This window comes from Haemorhous mexicanus, chromosome 2, assembly GCF_027477595.1.
Source record: "Haemorhous mexicanus isolate bHaeMex1 chromosome 2, bHaeMex1.pri, whole genome shotgun sequence".
Taxonomy (NCBI): domain Eukaryota; kingdom Metazoa; phylum Chordata; class Aves; order Passeriformes; family Fringillidae; genus Haemorhous; species Haemorhous mexicanus.
The window spans coordinates 62,040,878-62,060,811 of record NC_082342.1 but is presented as its reverse complement, the minus strand read 5'-3'; the positions used below and the strand labels follow the sequence as shown (position 1 = coordinate 62,060,811).

The 19,934-nt window shown below is 40.6% G+C and overlaps 1 protein-coding gene across 2 annotated transcripts in view; it reads right to left on the bottom strand.

Annotated features, from left to right (window-relative positions):
* ELF1 (E74 like ETS transcription factor 1) overlaps positions 1 to 19,934 on the bottom strand; it is an 87,723-nt gene that overhangs the window by 66,416 nt on the left and 1,373 nt on the right. The window lies entirely within an intron of this gene.

The window sequence follows — 19,934 nt, the reverse complement described above, 5'->3', positions numbered from 1 at the left end:
GCCCGCCGCTGCCTCCGGTCCGTACGAAACATCTCGCCCCGCACCCCTCCATGAGTAATAATTCACAGAGTCAATTAGGTTGGAAAAGACCTCTGAGATCATCGTGTCTGACCCATGACCAAAAACCCGCCTGTCAACTAGACCATGGCACCAAGTGCCACCGCCAGGGACGGTGACTCTGTCACCTCCTTGGGCAGCCCATTCCAATGTCTAACCACCCTTCCTGTGATGAAATTCTTCCTAACGTCCAACCTAAACCTCCCCTGGTTTAAGCCTAAACGGTTTAAGACTGTGTTCTCTCATCCTAAATTAAATGAACAAACACGCTTCTGTGGAACATCTCATCTTTTCAACCAATATCATCTTGCTCACACCAAACTGGTTAAGTCCTGAAAAAGAGTGTAACTTTGGAAGGCCAAAATGCTTCGGGAAATTTTGTTAAAGTGCAGTATCCAATGGAACATGGACAGACAGCCAATGCCAGAGCCAGGGTTCCTGGGATTCCCAGTAAATTTCTGATACGCTCTTCATGTTCTTTAAACAAAGTCTTATGGCTGGTAAACAACACACTGAAAGCCCCCTCACCCTCAGCAGTGTAGGTGCTTGGGATGGGCTCTGTGATCACATAGGGCATGCTGAAAGGCCTGACAGAAGTGTAATTTTAAAAATGTGGCACAGACAGTGAGGACAGCATTACTTCCATCTTGTTTTTGTAGGAAGGGTAAGCTCATGCTCTGTTTGCAGGCTGGCATGTGAACTAGTTTTCCACAAATTCCCAGAAAGTCAGAGTCTAAAGCAGTGCACTGGCCACAAGGGAAATCGTGGCACAGGGACCCAAGCTATACAACCACCAGAGGGTGAAACGGCATGGCAAGGAGCTGGGAGGTGAGGAAACAGCAGGAGCGACCTTGCAATGAGCAGGGAAAATGAGAGTAAGAAAAACCTGAAGCTACTTCTAGCAAATACATTGAGATAAATTCAAATGTATTTCAGGATAGCTGTCATTAATGCTCACAGCAATAATTAACCAGGAGTCCCACAAGTTTTGTGCTGCATTAAACCTGTATTTTATGGACATTAATATCTCCAACTACTGGTTATGTTTAATTACTAAGAAAAAAAATTTGGGGGTTACTTCCAAGTAATTGAGTCCTTATGATACCTGCATGGCACTTAAAAGCAAAACTGGGTCCCAGTTTATTGTTTAGAGGGCAGTTACCCATGTATGACTTTATTAGATGTAGTTTATGATCCTATTTTTGCAGTCTGCTTTAGTGGAAGATGTGAAAAAGAAGCAGCAGCACACTTTTTATGACTTACTGATTAAAAGTATCAATTAAGTCAGTACTAAAATATCTTCACTACAGCTCTTTATCAAAATATGACTTGAAAAAAGTCCATGAGGAGAAAACATTGTGTCATTATTTTAGTTACTATATATTTTCCACCTCTCACAACAGATGTATATTGCTTCTCTCCAACAACTTAAGTCTAATCCAATCCTACATCTAAAAGCATTTGTTTCTTGTGCTGCAAAACCTTTTGTAAATCATGTGGCATGGAGGGAAGAAATCTGACCCAGGCGCACAGCAGTTACAAGGAACAGTAACATTGGCACAGGGAGAGCACCATTTTAATAATTAAAGAAAGTCTAATAGTTATGTTTTAGAGAGGAAAGGAACAACACATTCTTATCCAAGCAGTCAACTAAACTGAAAAATCACTTTGTAGTGATGTATTAGCACAAGCTACACAAACATTTTGCGGTTTCTAAGCTAAATCTGGAAGCAGTATTTTTTTTAAAAGCATATGTAAAATGTAAACATATTTAGCAAGAGAGAATGCAGGTGGATGTTCATCCCTGGAACTGTATCAGGTTTCTTGCTAATTATAATTTTGGCTTGAAGAAGAAGTGACCTTGCCCATTGCTGGGATGAGTATTTCCATGAAACTTAGATCACCATTTGCCCAAAAGACATAGCTAGACACTGACCAACAGCACAGCTTAAGCCAATTTAAACAGCATTAGCCCTCCACTCCATCCCAACCTCATATTCCTTGCACTGAGCTACTCCCCCCACTGTTTCCCAGAGCAAATATTTGTGCAGTCACACAGCGTGGCAGAGGGTGGAGCCCACCAGCAGAAAAGTTAAGGCTGCACAAATAAATAAATAAATAAATAACGCACAATACAATTTTCACATTGCTGTTGGCCCCAGCTCCCAGAGAAACACATGCCAAATCATGTGCTCCAAGGGGAGCAGTGCAGCCCAGCAGGCTTGGACTGGCAGAGACCTGGATGTGGCTCTCACTTCTGCTGGCCTCAAGTGAGAACCCAAGCAAGCTGCTTCTCTTTTCACACCCTACTTTGGTAATCACCTCCCTCCTCCACAACTGGCTTTGAAAGCTACAGGTCTGCAAGGGCGGGATGAGATGGGCTGCCAGGAGGCACAGGAGCAGAACAAAGCAGCTGCCTGCACAAAGGGCAGCCTGAAACTGAAACTATGCGAGGACACACCACCTGAAAGGCATACCATTTAGTCTCATAAAAACAAGCCAAAAGAAAGGTTTGTGAATGTGTTCAGCTTTCGGTTTTGGATGGGGGCTAGGGAGGAGAAAATACTGTTTTGATGAAGGGAAGGGAGCAGAAAATTTAGATCCAAAACTGTTAGTTCGTTTTTTTTTTTCTGCTACATTATACACACGTTCACCACATGAGAAGCCTTAGCAAGCCCCCATTTATGTGGCACCCTGTAGTATCATTCGTAATGCAGCTCCAGATGCTGTAACTCCTTTCCACTCTTGCAAGAGGAGATCCCACCACCCTGCTCCCAGCTCAGGCTCATACAATCACTTCATACAGACTTGGGGCTTCATCATACTCCATCTCAAGACTGGATAAAACTCAGACTTAAGAAGCTTCTGGTTTGCATTTGTCTTTGTAGGATCCCAGTATCTCAAGCTTCGCAAAATAGTTTGTCTCAGGCGTCTCTGGAAGGGAAGGAAAAACTCCAACAATCCCATTCACAAGCACAGCCTCAAAGAACACCTGGGCAATGAATACGCCCAACATGACACTGTGTATGGAAGGACAACACTTGAACCAGCTTTCACCCAAGTCTTGACACTCAAACTCCTACATCTTCTTTTCTCCTTGTGTACAACACCAAGAAACACTAGTAGGGATGCTATCACATTTTAATCCAATAAATATGATATGCATCTATCACAATATAACTGCCCTGGTACTTTGGGCTTGTGGGCTAGCACCTTCCATGGGGGTAGATGCCACATAAAACACAGACTGACACTGGTGTGGGTTTCTAATGCTGCCAGATGCATAATGACCTAAATATTTACACATGGAGAAATTGCATCAGATTATAAAGTAGCTTACTCCTATGCCCAAAGGAAGGAGGACTTTAGGCACAGAAAAATTCATACCATTGTGTTATTTAAAAACTTAATCACATATTCAGGCAATACACTTCTGATACTTTTAAAGACAACTGTTTGCCATCTACAAACTTGCGTTTTCAGAGATTTCAATAGAAAAGAATCTCAGAGAAGAAATGTGGATGGCACCTGGAGAGCAGCCCATGCAGCTATCAGTTCTTAATTTCCAATTTAAAGGTAGGGTTCAGTGACATTTTAGAGCACACTGTGAAAGTAGAGCACAATGGATTTGAGAACATACCGTCTACTTTTACGCTGTGTTCATCTTCTGAACTTCAGTTGAATTGTTGGAAAGGAAAGGTGATAGTGCATATAAGAAGGCCACTATAATTCTCAAAAGTTGAGAGGGAAGGTATCCTGGCCATCTGTGTTTAACTGAAATACTTCAGATAGTAAATGTCATCTTTCATAATACACAAGGGAGTGTTTCTCAAGTCTATGGTAGCAGAAGTGTCCAGAAATGACTCCTTGGTAGCAGAAGGGCTAGAGAGGTGCCTGAAATGAAATGGATTCACAATCAAGCACCAGGCAGCTTGAACCTCATCCATTCTGCTCTTCCAACTGCGCCTCCAGTGTTTCCTACTGAAAGCAGATTTGGCAAAGATGCTGCCTTTGCCAGCAGTACAGCAACATCCCACACAGCTACAAACCCTTGACCTTGTACCAGCCTTGCAAAAGTTCTTCTTGGATCACCTCTAAGGGATTCTTAGGTCACATCCCAGCAATGGCAAGCCTATAGGACAATTTACTTTTCCTCACTCTTTCAAGTTCCTTCCTTCCTCCTTTTGTTATAGGTTTGCCTCTGCTGAGAAGTACTGCCTCTCAATAGTTCTGAGAATGGTTTAAAATCTGGGTATGTTCTCCTTTCTACTGACAAGCAAGCTGTGGAGGAAAAGAATTGCAAAAATCCAGGTAGTAGATACAGCTCTGACATAGGATAATTTCTGATTCACTCTCAGCCAGAAGCTACAGGCTCCAACTTCTCCCTAGCACTTCTTTACCAACCCCAACCACACTTCTCCCTTCCCATCCTCTCCTTGCACTGGTTCTGATCCATGTGGTACATGTTAAGCCTGATCCTTTTAAATGCCTTACTGTGGCAAAAAGCTGACTGGAGAGGATGGGGAATGCTGGCTGCTCTTGAACTTGATCAGACTGTGATGAGCACTGCCAGCCAAAGACATCAGACCTCCCTCTGTGGTAGTAATAACTACTACATTGGGCCTGCACTCAGGTAAAGACTCACATGATTGCACAACAGTCACCAAAAAAAAAAAAAAAAGATACATTCCTTGGGAATGCTACAGGCAGAGGACAGAGACAGAGGTACTGCTTAACCCATGGCTTTCTGACCTCAGTTAGCTCTTGTTCCATCCTCCCTCTGCACACTCCTTGCCTGTTTGTTTCAGAAAGTGCACTGAAAGTTATTTAACATCCTATAAATACCCCTGCCAGTAGGTGTGACAGAAGTCACGCTTGTAAACCCACAGCTCAAAGTCAAGTCACGCAAAGAAACGAAAATAGAGACAGGACAAATTTATACCCCATACAACTTCTCTCAGTGAGCTTCAGACCCCACAAAAATCATGAAATAAAAAGAGTTAAACCATGATCTGCAAATATTTTCAAAATACAATGCAATGTTACCAGGTTTTCCCAGGAGAAAAATGAAAAATCATCATCTAATGCTATTGGTAAGCACACTCAGACAGACAGTTAAAGCTTTGGCATCCTAAAATCCAACTCACTTATAATTTGCTAATTTCCAGTTCTTTATCCAGAGTCACTAAACTGATCCACAAAAAGGCCAACTTTCCTTACATCTTTGAATACCATCTGCAGAAACTGTTCCAGCACACACCCTACAAGAAACAAGGCAACTAATCAGAAGGAAATGGACAGTGGAATGCATTTTATACCAACAAAGAGCTAACTCTATCTGGATTTACTTTTTTTTTTTTTTAATCTAGAAGAGCTTACCGTTTGAAAAGGCACAACCTGTTTCTGAAACAAGGCAGAACATAGTGTAAGTCCCAAGTACAGCTTTGCATTGTAAAGGCAACACTATTTTATATACAGAACACCTCACTATAACATACTTGCAACAAACAAAGCCAAAATGAACTCATTTTTGTTACTGATTACTGAATATCCCAAGAGAACCAACAAGGGTATAGCAACATCATGCCTTTATTCCAAATTCTCACACAGTATGTGTATCAGCCCTGAAAATTCCTTTAAAATATACTTTAATAAAATACAAATTTGTACCATCCTGACTGCAGTAAGATTATGCTAGATCCTTAACTTTACAAATTAAATGATCACTTATTGGTACAGCTGGTTTGAAAGACAAGTATTAGGTTGCCCATCTATCTCTACAGATTTGCACTCAAAGGTTTTAAGCAAATACGGATCTCCCACTATTGTGCAAGAAAGATACAAAGGTAAGGGGGTACAAGACACAAAGTAAAATTTATAAATACTGATAAAATTCAAAAACATATGAGTGGAAGAAAAGTCTAGACTTTCCAAGAACCATTCTTTCCAGAAAGAAAGTCAGTTTTGATCCTTGCAGTAGAACACCACACCCAACATCATCCCACAAGCTTCAGATCCCCCACTATTATACTCCTTTAGAGCTATGCTGCATTAACTGAATGGTTGTATTTGCTCCAGAACCCTTGCAAGGATAGTTTTTGAAGAATAGCAGCTTAATCTGAAACCATTAGAGATGTTACTACACCAGAAGTGGTAAACTTGGCCTTTGCTCTTTTCCTTTCTTACACACACAAACACAAAATCCAGAACTATTTGTAAACATGTTGTTCTGTAGTTTTTCTTTTTGATGTCTGAATGTTGTAATCCACGATACAAGAAAGGAAAAAAATCAGGGATGTGAATGAAGAGAAATATATACTAAGTAACATTATGTTGCAAATACATCCAGAAAGAACATAAAAACAGAGGACTGGGCAAATTTTATATAGTCCAACAAGGGGTTCTCAACTGGGATACTTTGTAGTTGGCTACGAAAGGCTCATTATAAAGTTGTAACTGTATTTTTTTCCTCTGCTCATTCTGTGAGTCACTCATTACATTTCTGGGTGTTGCAACACATTCAGGAATAATGAAAACATACTCGGAAGAAGGAAAAAAAACCAAAACAGTGTTCACAGTGGATTTTTTAATGTCTGTATTTATCAGCATAAAAATCAAGAATGAAGCTGAGATTTTCAGAAGTTTCTATGCAAGGAATGCTATTAATCACAGACAAAGTATTTGGTACACCCAGACACCAGTGCACAGACACATGCCAAAGTTACAGCACAGCGGTGTCAGGATTGCTGTTATTGTTTGGCCTCTTTACAGGGTGGGAGCAGAGGGGGAGGGATCATCATGTTCCCCATCAAACCCTCTCCTGAGGAAGAACAGCTAGGCACCGCCCTTAGCTAGACAGTTCTGGACCCAAAGCTGCACTTCTGCAGCTGCCTTTTTTTTTTTTTTTTTTTTTTTTTTAATTAATTTTCTTTTAAAGACCAGAGAGCTAGGTTTCAGAGGCTGCACAGTCCCAGAACACCATCCGCACTACAGGAAATTACTGTTGATGTCTTAAAGAAGTACCAGGGAATTATTTATCCACATTTGTATTTTAGACAATAACAAAAAGAGCACCTGACAGATGCACGTGTCAGGGTGGTTGCTGCAAGTTTTTCTACTGCTCCAGTCGGATGAAAAAATGTTTACTACTATTTCCATTTCTTTTATCCTTTCAATCCAGGCACCTTATGCAGGCCACACTGGCTACTTCACACACTTGTGCTGACTCCCTGTATGGATGCAGACCAAAGTCATGAAATTAAAGGAAATCCAGATAAACATCATTTTTAGAAAAATATTGAGCTAGAGTTCCATGAATATTTTAGATGCTTACAAGAATGCAAAAGGGTATTTCTGCACTGCTCAGGATGTGAACACAAAGGAAAGGAAAGTGTGTTTATTACTGCTCTTCCAGCTGCTCTAATTAATGGAGAAAGATAAAAGTGGTAACTTGGAGAGGCAGGAGATAGAAAATAAATTATGAAAAAAGTAAGCTCATGTGAATGAATCAATTTTCCATTGCAACTCACTCAGGCTGAGACCTGGCTATTAAAGAACAGTTAGCTGGAAACACAACCTGGTTACTTGCTTGTTCAGGAAACAATATTTTTAGTAGCAGGCTTACCTATCCAAATACATGCTACATTAACCAATTGGTAAATACATAAATCATGGAGAAGAGAGGGGGAAAAAACCAAAGACTGCAGGACACAAAAAGGAAGGGTATTGAGGAGCTCAGCGCTGCTGGGAAGGGGAACTGGCTGCTGGAAGGCCAACATTTTTATCTCTCAGCTACATTTCAAGTCACAAAAACAACAGTTTCCATCTCTGTGCTCATCTTCAATCAGGCAAGCAGTCCTACCAGCAAATCCTGTAGGACTGAGATCCTGTGGATCAGTCCAAGAAACCAAACCATCACCTCTGCTACTGTTACTTGCCCATAAAAACAAGGTACAGCAGTCAGACATATCCTAAACAGGCATGGAGGTTCAGTTCCAGAGAGAATTGCTGCTACTATGATGTGTTTTCCAAAAGCTTCCCAGGAATCATCTTTCTTGGTTCTGTGGTCTAGGGGGCCCTGAAACTAAAACTGGAAAGCAGAGGCTAAGAGAACAAGAAGACATTATGGCAGGAACAGTTTCCCACATGTGATTTTCCTCTTGCTTTCTACTAACAGAGGTCATTCTGTTATTAATGGAAGCAGCTCAATATTCTCCCCAAACAACCTGTCATAAAGGCTTAATATTCTCAATGCTACATTCAAAGTACTATATATAATTAATATTTATTATTTCAGTCTAATTTTGTCTCTTTAGCATTTCAATATATATGTTTAAACTTATTATCCATTTTGTCCTGCATTTATTGAAGGTCCATCAGCTTTAAAGATACCTGTGCTCTGAAAAGTACCCCACTAGAATTGAGTGATTTCAACTCCCTCCACCATCAAGGAACAGGGGTTCACATTCTAGCACATTAGCCTCAATTCAGAGTGTTTCGTCTACTGCTTCTCTGTAACTAATTCTATTTCTTGTACTTTTCCTTTAATGCACCCCATTTTTAGCAAGACTTATTAGAAATGTTTTCCAGCTTTGCATAACAGACAAAAATATACCCCTTGTGACTGAGAGTACAGAAATCTTCCTGTGAGTAACTGAAGAGTAACATCAAACTAATTAAATTTTAATATTCAGAATAGCAATATTTAAAACAACCTTTTTTATGACAGTAGTCAATGATCTCACTGAGGAAAGAGAAAGAAAAAACTCTTTTTGGGGGTTTTCTTTCATTAATTGCTCTCAACATCAGGCCTGTTGGTTTTATGATATGATCCCTTGCTGCTTTGCATAAGTTAGCAGAAGCTTACTTCCTGCTACTCTGTTTCATGAGAAAATGAACTCCCCTACCCTAAACAAGCACCCTTTAAATCTTTTATTGCTAATCCTTACTTGCATGCAGCAGGCTGCTGCTTCCCCAGAAGATCCTAAAGAATCTGTCTCAGGGCTGTGGTTCCAGGTGTTTGTAGCAGTGTTAGGTGCATTATTTCTACTTAATTTTCTGAAAATATATAAATTTTCCTTAATATACTAAAACATACTAAATTTCCCTTTCTACTCAAGTATCTGACACTATCCAGTGAATGCTTTCAAAGCTACCCAAATATTTTGCACCATTCCAGCAAAAGTCAGATTTGGAGGTACAGGTTTTATGAAATAAAATTATACAACACATTGGAAAATTCACCACACAGGAAAAATGCTACCTGCATCATCAGAAAATGCAGATTTGCATTTTTATGGTGAGATGGCAACTGAAGATCATACATGGAGAAAACAGAGGAGAGATTTGGGTACAAATCAACAGGTACAATGCCCAGGGAATAGGTCATGCAGGCAGAAAGGAGTAGGCTGAATACCCGACCTGAGGATCTGCAGGTCAGAGCTAATGCAGCAAAAAAAGCTGTTAATCTACATATACAAAGCAAAACAGAGGCATGGGGAAAACAGTGTATAATCATTTAGTAGTTGTGTTGGCCCACTTTTAGTTTAAAATCATTGCCTCTTGTCACTATCTGACATACTAAGTCCCTACCCCTCCTTTCTGTAAGTCACAATAAGGTCTCCTTGGAGCCTTCTCTTTCCCAGGCTCTCCCAGCCTGACTTTGTAGGAGAGGTGCTCCAGCCATGTGATCATCTTCATGGCCCTCCTCTGGAGCTGCTCCTACAGGTCCCTGTCTTTTTTTTTGCTGAGGATGCCAGAGCTGGATGCAGCACTCCAGCTGGGATCTCCAGAGGGGGAGAATCGCCTCCTCACCCTGCTGGCCACACTGATTTTGCTGCAGCCCAGGATGTGATCAACCTTCCAGGTTGCAAGTGGACACTTGTTGGCTGTTGCCCAGCTTTTCATCCATCCATCAAGAACCCCCAAGTCCTTCTCCACATGGCTACTGACATTTTGTTTTGCTACAAAGCTCCTCTCTGCCATTGATTTCACAGAATCATAGAGTAGTTTGAGTTGGAAGAGACCTTCAAAGATCATCTAGCCCATCCTATTCCCCATGGATAGAGACTTCTTGCACTAGATCAGGTTACTCAAAGCCCCGTCCAGTCTGACTTTGCACATCTGTTCATCCACACCATCTCTCTGACTCTGAGCAGAGCAGAAATACACTTTTACTAGCTATGCAAGCAAAGCCCCAAAAGACATCTCCTTGTCATCCATTTATTTTCACTTTTATTAAACACCAAAAGTACAAAAAGTTGAAATCCTCCAGAGAGAAAAAGAACAAATATCACTACTGTGATAAAACAGAGCTGGTGACGGGCTGCTAATTCATTTAGTCTTTTTCTCCACATCCCTGATGGGGCCTTCCTGCCTCACTTTCCCCATTACTTTCCCCTCAGGTCTGATCACTGGCACCAATCCCAAGCGAACAACCACACCCGATTCCCCACGGAACCACCTGGGGCTTTCTGTACCTCCCTCCTCATTTGTAAAGCACAGCAAAGTAAGTCCAGACTGTCTAAAAGGAATTGGAAGATCTTGAATTTGAACTCTTGCTTATATCCAGCTGGAGAAGATCTGGTGCTTCACTGATGGCTACCATTTACTTAGAAAAACTGATCATTAATTAGGTGAAAAAACTGCTTGTCCATGCTTCATGCTCTTAATCTCCTCAAAACTACATCACACTATGTTCAGGATACAAGTGGAAAGAAATTTAAGCTGTAATTACAGGTAACTGGTCTTCAATGTTATTTGGTAGCAGCGTGCAGATTTGAGTCCATTTTTTTCACATTTAGCAAAAGGTAACACTTTGTTCTTAAAAAGGACAAAAAAAAATCCTTCAGTAAACAAATATCCACACACTAAGCTGGATGAAAGGGATGTAAGTTTCTCACTACAGGTAATCAATTAAACTTAACATTCTTCTGCAAGCACTGATCTAGCTCCCAGTTATTCAATAGGAGTTTAAATTACCACAACTTTACCAGTGGGACTATTCAATTTCTTCTGTGTCTCATTTCCCTGGCTCATGTTCTTCCAGTTAGAAGGAGAAAGCCAGTTTGGATTGCCTTTTTCTACTTCTTTCCCTTTCTAATTTGTTTTACCTTATTTTCTTTCATTCCCAGCTCTATTCCCTATTCTTCAGGCATATAAATGAACATTCAAATACATTTTGTAATAAAGATAGGAAAATTTGATTGTGGTGGTTCTCCAGAGCAAAAGCATGGAGACATCTGATTTTAAATCACCCAAGCTCTGATCATGTTCCAGTCAGAATCCACAAACAATTGTGATTTCCGGAAATGGTAAGTAATATTTTTCTGGCAGATTGAACAAGTAATCCCAAAAAAGGGATTCCTCCCCAGAAGAGAGAAAAAGGAAACCAAAAAAAGCCCTTCCAAATTTTGATTTTTACTTGTCTCCAGTTCAGTAACAAATTGAAAGCCATGATTTGAAAATGCAGCTAGGTAAGAAAGTGGGAGTGCACAAACAACAAAGTACCAGTGACAGCATTCATAAGGCCACCCTCGCATCTGTCCTCCAGTTTTTTTAACACAGTATTCAAATTCTGTGGTTTCCCTAATACTTCCCATTTAGGACTGCTAAAAAGCAGTCATCCTGCAAAGGTGATCACAGTGCTATGCAAAAGAACCACAATTATGCATTTTCTCCCTTAAATGACACCTGCACAAATGCTTCTGCCTACTGAACACCTATAGCAAGACTACTGCTCAGTCTGATAATAACATATACAGAATAGAAACTTTTATCTGAACATACATGTTCTCAGTCCAAAAAAGATGGAGAGAGCTGATATGGTTACTCACCACATCACAAACCAGAAACTCCAATAAACTATACAGTGTCTGATCACACTTGATGCTGCTACATGTCTTGACGTCAATCTGAAACAAGCAAAGTGCGAATCCAGGAGACCTAAAGGCTTAAAGAATTTTTGAAAAAGTAATATTCTTGATAGGTGTTGAGGCAAAGACATGAGATCTGAAACCTAGTCTGAATCTCAAAGTATGTGAACACCACAGTATTTTGCAGTAATTCTCCAGAGGAAAGGCATTCTCTCTAAAAATACCCTTTTTTTTTCCCTTCAGGGAAACATGAAATTAGTAGTTTTCTTTGACTAATGTGTATAGATTTAGGAAAAGAAGAAAAACCCCACCTACCTAGTAAACACAATGAAGGGCTTGTACAGGAACACTCTCATGTAGGACTTGACCTTTCAGCTGCTAGTCACACACAATGATAAAACGGAGACTACAAACCCCCACTTCTGATTCAGCTTATATTTCAGAGGGACAAAACACAACATCTACAAAGGTTAACATAATGGTTTTCTTGCAGAAAACACAGGAAGACCTTTTATGCCAGCAACATCATGAAAACATGCTGTCCTGAAAATCTGTTCTGTCTGACCTCTGCTTTAGACTGCCCCAAAAAGTACCTCCAGAGGCAAAGCAAGCAGCTACATCAGACTTTAGGTCATGCATTTGCAAAAATTCACCTCAAATGAGGTACACAATGATGCACTCACCTCCTCCCCTTCCTAATCATTATTATCTACAATAATGATAGAAGTATACTGGTATAATTAATCTTAAGGACATGAAAACAATTTAACCTAAAAGATACGTCCTGGAAAAAATTCACAAATGGTCATTTGCAAAGAATATAAAAGTGTATTTCCGCCTCTCACAATCATGGCTATAGTATACTTATGATCAGAAACCAGTTGTTCGTTAATTAAAGTATTTTACCTGTAATGGTTGTCAAGCTCTGCTACATGATAAAACTAATATTTGAAAACTGAATTTGAAAAATTCTTAGTAATCTTTTTTTAAATCCTTCAGACCAAATCTGTTAACCCACAAAATTAGGTCAACTAAGAAAACCTGAAAAAAATCTCTAGAGGTTTGTTTTGGATGGCTTAAGATGAAGGTTTCACTTGAAAAGGCATCCAGTGAAAGACAGCTGCACAGAACACATAAAAATCCAAACACACAAGAAAAGAGCTCAGCTCTACCTCAGTGGAAGCAAGCAGGTGCTGGGGGATCTATTCTCTAGACAAAACTACATGTGGGTATAATTCCCCTCTACCAGAGGGAAACATAAAATGCTGGCACAGGTCTGCCAGCACAAGGTTGGAGACAGGTGTATAGTTCTGTGGATACCTCTCATTTCCAATATCTCCACTTAACATACCACTGATTTCCTTAACCTTTCCCCCCAGTAGTTTCTCAGCACAGTTACCAGAAACTGCCTCAGCTTTGCCACCTAGGCTCCCCAGTCTGAGTGAAATAAATCTACTGTTTTAACCAGGTAAGTTACACAAAATAATTTTGGGAGAAACAGAAGGGTTCCTGTTTTCAGCTGGCAGGTCAGGGGCAGTAAATGCACGCAGAAGATGAGTGAACAGCTGCCAGGGGTGGGGGGATGACTGATGCAAAAGACAAGCAGACATCACAGCTATGGACTATGCTCTAGAGATTCATTGTTCCTTAGACAACACATTATTATCACAACATAACTGGATGTTGGATTCAACAATGACAAAGTTGGATCAGTCAGTGTTCCTATGGCAGTATGTGAACACTAAGTACTGTCACCACCCCTCTTCTGACCAGTCTTGCTGTCCTCCTACCCACAATACCACTTCCCTTGTCATTTATCTTAAAAAATACCAAATACCATGGCACAGGATGGCATAACCTTGTCACTTCTTCAGTAAACTGGTGACAAAGTCCACCCTCAGCTTCCCTTAACACAAACATATTTGCTGTAATTCTCTTGATCAACAGACCTTTCAATTTCTCCTAGAACTTTCCCTTTTAACAGAATGAAAGAACAGAGAACAGAGAACCAGAATGCTGTTCAATACCCCCTTGTCTGGAAAAGGTCTTTTCCACTGCTCCACCCCCGGCTCATGCCCCCTCTCCAGAGAGCCCAAACACACCCCAGATCATCCAACACAGGCTGATGTGCAAGCTGCTGGAAACGGCACAGTGGCAGAACCTCTCTGAGCAGCAGCAGATGCTGAAACAGAAGCTGCAGCAGCAGATACGGTGTGAGCAACCTTCTGCCAGGACTTGGAGAGTGCTTGGCTTTCTACCTGAATCTATGACACGCAAATGAGTCACAGAACATGGTCAAGCAAGCTGAAACACCTCATTAAATTTTGTGGATGCCTGTATCACCAGGAACTCCAGACAATGCAACTGCTTAATGTCACTATTGTATCCATGGAGGGAAAGAACCAGGATATCTATTGCCTAGAGTAGACAAGTGGGTGTAAGTACTAGGTTTTAACAAGAAAAAAAAAAAATTCTGTACACACATACAAATAAAAGGAAGTTAAATTCTGGAGAGTGGGCAAAATTACATCTTCACTGGCCACAGGTGTGCTGGATTAGACATGACATGGGAAGTTTGCACAACAGATACAGAGTAACGCGTTCCATAAAAACACCTAACTCTTGACTATTCTGATTATAGTGACACTTGGCTGTGGTGAGGTGGAAAATCAAACCTGACAGATAACACAGTCCTACTACTATTTCTATTATTTGTTAATTCACGGTGCCTAATTATCCTACACACATATGTTTGTGCTGTTAAGCATACAGTCAGCTTTATCGCTCAACTACTTAACAGTATTAAGTTAAAATTTTATATGTCTCTGAGATAGACACTTAACAATTCTGACAATTTTAATCTCAGCCTCAAACATTGTTTCACCTCACAACCAGGAAGGGAATGAAACTCACTAAATATGACAAACACAGTAAGATGTCACAAAGTGGCAAACTACAGCCCATGACTGCACTTTCAAAACAGACACAATGTGGCAACATTCATTATCATCTTATATTAACACTAGTTTTATCCAAGTACTGAAACATCAAAATAGAATGCCAAATTCATTGTTCTCCGATTCTGCCATTTTCTGAGAAGGAATTTATTAAATAGTCTAACTAGAGCTCTTTAAAATGGAAAACATCCAATCTGATTTGTACTTTTGTCATTAAGTCGGCTCCTGCATGTCCTAGAAATCAATAGTGCATTATTATTAACCCAAATGAACATAGCAACAGGCAGATGGGCCAAACCCTAGAAGGCTGTACTGTCATTATTTTCCCAAACATGAACATCTTAATAGAGCAGATGAGGAAAGTGTATTTGAAAATCATGTTTGAGAGGAGTGCTTGAGTATTTCCAAGTCAGTGGAAACACTCATATATACATGCTTTCAAGTCTAAAGATAGTGACTTACAAGAACTTAGTCTCTTAAATTTCAGTTGTTCTCAACAAGAAAACTTCCAGTAAACTCATCCTATATAGAAAATGTTTTATTACCTTAAAACTTTCATAGGCTATCTTAAAGTGTGAATGAAAAAGCTAAACCAAAACCACTGTAAAAGATTGAACATGGGATTTTTGATACCATATACACTACAGTACATGCAATAAAATACATTTTTTACAGAAAGAAATATTTCAACTCTTTAGAGTATATTTGTCCTAGTTCAGCTGCAGAAGGAAAAAATGTGTCTGTTTGTTACAACAAAAAGAACGGACTATGGAATTATAAAGCACCATCTTGCAGCTATCTAGGCTCCAGTTCAATTCCCAGGCTAAATTAAACTTCCAGTTTTATTGTGAAGCTGCCTGAAAAGGAGCATTGCAGGTAATGCTTCAACTTGATTCAGGCAGTCAGTCATGTTTCAGGTTACAAAACGATTTCACCGACATACCCTCTGCTGTTTTAGTGACTGCCAGGGGTGTTCTGCTGCCAGGCCATGTGCACATTGCCTGCCTCTGTCTGCTTGCAGCAGATGTGACTGCAGGAGAGGAATGCCCGAAGGACAGAGCCATGGTTAAGGGAAGAGCAGTGAGCAGCTGACTTCTGAACACAGAGCAATGTCCTTGCCTATCTAAAGGCAGAAAAAAATCTTTTTCATCCCTGAATATAACTGACAGTATCCTGAACAAAGAAAGATGATACACCAACCTGGGATACACCCCCTGGGAGGGGGCTGTGTAAAGTGAGGATCTGATATCCTCTCACCAGCTGCCACCAGATGTGGTGATACTCTAGAGAGAAGTACACAATAATTAATCACACTCCCAGAAGTCAAATTAGGCACCAAGAAAAAATGGTGCTCCTGACCCAAGAGAAAACCAGCCAAGTTTAAAAGTATGGCATTTTATTGCAATCTTGTCAAGGTAGCAATATGTGCTACAATACATGGAAAGCACTGCAAGTAATCTTGTTTTTTCAATCTAGGGAAAAATGCAGGTGAATGGAGTCCAGTCCTTCCCCCTTCTACACACACTGGAAACATCCTCCACCAAAGCAAGTGAAAGCATTTCTTTAAGAAGAAAAACCCAGCAACATTAAACACTCTCAGCAACTGCAAATCCACTACAATCCTCTGCTGTCCTCGTTGCTACTGATTAGTTCAAAGTACAACATGCTAACTTCATCTCTCAGACACTGGATGGTCAAGCAAATATCATGTATTTTCCTTACACACATGTATGATATATACAGGCACCATATCGTTCCTCAGATGTACAATCTGCAATTGTGACACCTGGTCTCTAAAGCCTGGATCACTTTGGTCCCTGTGCTCTTATTAATATTTCACATCCTTCCTCACATGTGAGTAGCAAAACCAGACATGGAATTCCTGTGATCTTACTAATGCCACGTACTTTCCTACTTCTACACAATATTTATATTGCTGCACAGCCAAAGACCACACTTCAGTTGCAGCATTGCAGTGAAAACTCTCGTTGAGATGATTCTCTGCACAAATTCTTAAGCCTTCTTTCAATAAATTACCAGTTTGAGGACAGTCCCCTATCATGCTGGTGTAACCACAATCCTGGGTCCTTTGTATGTGGCTGCATGAAAAATGCCTTCTGATGGATGCTGATCATTTAAAAACATTATTTGGAGTATGGTGTACTAGTAACTTGTTCCACACGTGCACAAACCTGCACATAATATGCTGGTAATGATGCGATATCATCACAGAAACTGTGAATATATTGATGTTAACCAGCCTTACACCAAGATCCAGCCCCCAGGGAACCTCACAAGAAACAGCTGCGCTCCCACAGAAGAAAGGCACGCCTAAGTTCCTCTCTAAACTAAGAAAGATTTATGAAGCAACTTTGCCAATGTTTGTGGTATTTATTCCACAGCGACTCCATGGCACAATTGTTTTAAACTCACACTTCACTGCAGACTTAATAGATATATCAGGGACACAATATAGGGTGAGTCTGCTACAATAGAGCAGTTGATGAATAGCTTAGGAATTTGGGAGATGTGGGTTTTTTACAATTTAAAATGCTGGGAAGCAATTTACTTTAGTTCTACTGTAAACTGGTCTTTAACAATCATTAAGTCATTTTGAAGAATTCAGAACGAGTAAGCCCTGGCCTGTCATTTATTTCAGAGGCTCCATTTTAAAGTTTTCAATTTTTCAGCCAGGAAAACAATAAATAATGTGAGTAAGGAAAATCATTCATAGCATTAACCAAAGATATTTAAGTTCCTTTCTCTAGTAAGGAAAAAAAAAACAAAAACAAAAACAAAAACAAACAAAAAAAAAACCAAACCAAAAAAAACCAACCAAACAAAAAAAACCAACCCAAAAGAACAGTGAGTAGACCAGGTAACCAGTCAAATAACATCATAATTCAGCAGCATATTTCCATGTACATAAACATATACACAGGATTGGTGAAGCTTGTAGCATTGCCTATTAGACAGCTGCTGAACACTTCCAATGCAAGATGCTGCTTCCAGCTGCTTGTAACTTGGCCAGACTTTGACTGCTTGGGTTGAAATTTTCCAAGTTGAATGTCTGCCTCAGGCTAAATTCTAGTTCCAAGTGCTGTAGAAGTTACCTCTGAGTGAGGGGTGTAGAAAGAGGCAGACTGGGATTAGAACTTGGCCAAAATACTTGAACTGTTTTCAGAATGAAACCAGGGAAAATGCTGTCTCCCAATGGCAATACGCGTCTGGAAACTTGAAAAGCTTTAATGCTCTTCCATCTCCCGATGACAGATCTGAATGAGGGGTGAAGCCCTTTTGGAGGTCCCCTTTTGCTGCCCCCATGGAAAGTCCACCTGCATTTGGTCAAATGTCCAAAACCAAAGTGCCCTGTGTGCATTTTCAGTAGGTGTTTGCTAGGCCACATCCACATTCTTCTCAGTTCCTCATGGTGATCAGACAACAAAAGCAATTACAGCAACACAGACCACAGCCATAACCTACCACCACTGGTTACCCTCAACAGGGGGCTCTGACAGCAGAGTCCCAGGTGTTACCTTAGGAACCCAGGCGATGAAGGACAGTGAACAAATATGCTACCCCAGGATGCCTATCTGCTTTTTAGCACTTTTCCTAAGGGAAAGAAAATCTAGGAAATTACTTACAAAATGCAGTATTAAAAGCATGATAAGCAAAGCAGATTTTAGAAATTATTAGAACTAAATGGTCTACGTTAACTAAAAATTTCTCCTATGCATCAATCTCTAATTAGATAAATCTGTATTTGCAACTGATCTGGTCACATTTTTTCCCACTGAAAGCTTTGCTATAATTAACACACAAACTCCTCTTTTTGCCCTTGTTCTCTAGAGCATCATCAAACACTTTCAAATCACAGAGGAAATTATTTATTTTCTCTTAGGTTCTTATATGCTTCTCATCACTACAGTAATCTGTAAGATAGAGGATACTGTTATCCACATATTTTTAATACAGGAAACTAAGATATATTAAAGCAAAAAACTATGGACACTGAGTCAGCAAATCTAACACTCAAGGCTTGTATTTCTAACATGCTTAGACCTGCAAAACATCTTCTGTACACAGAGACCAAACAGACACTCATTTATGTTCCAGATGGTTAAGTTTAGCATAACTGCAAAGCAGATCCCAGGGACTCGGGCCAGGCTCCCAGAAAACCCAGCAGATCACGGGCAAAAACCTTTATGTTTATGTGGAAATCAACGGCAAAGGCTAGGGCTGCAAAATCCGATTCTCCAGCTGTCTCAGCCCCGAAGCTGCCTCTCCTTCTGCTGCTCTGTTGTTTGCCCCATTCACCTCTCCTCGCTGCTGCCCAGCCAGAGAGCTGCTACACCTTGGGGGACGCACGTCGTGTCCCGAGCTGGCCGGGAAGGATGCTGGCCCATCCTGTCACGACCAACACCATCCTCGGGCACAGGTCCGAGGCGGACAGGCGAGCCCGGCATCCTGAGCTTTGCAAACTTACCGATGGGGTAGGGCTGGGCACAGGGGAGAGGCGGTAAATGTATAGAATGTATAGAGATCAGCGACATCCACTGGGTGGCAGGCATGTTTCACGGGATCCAGACTCAGTGCGTATACAGAGGTACACAAAACGAAAGCTCCTAAATACTGGGCTTGTTCCCTGTCTCAGAAGCAGCAATTGAACGGACACGGTAAAAAAAAAGAAAAAAAAAAAGAAAAAAAAAAAAAGAACAAAAAAGAAAATTAAAAAAAAAAAAAAGAAAAAGAAAAAAAAATAATCCCACAGAGGGAAGTTAGCGTATTCTGCCTTGATTTTAACACCAGCTTCTTGTCCGTGGTGCTGAGGCATTAGAATTGCCCTGGCACTCGGGGGTTAGAGCTGTGAGGACAGACAGGGTCCTGTGTCCCTTCTGTAGGTGGGTGCCCTCACTCTCACTCGAGGTAGCAGGGACCTTCTAAGAGTCTTCAGAGTCTCTGCTGCACTAATTAATGACCAATGCCTACTAAGGTAAAGCCTTTAAACTCTTCCCCAATTTAACAAACTCAAGGGGGAAGGAGGTTT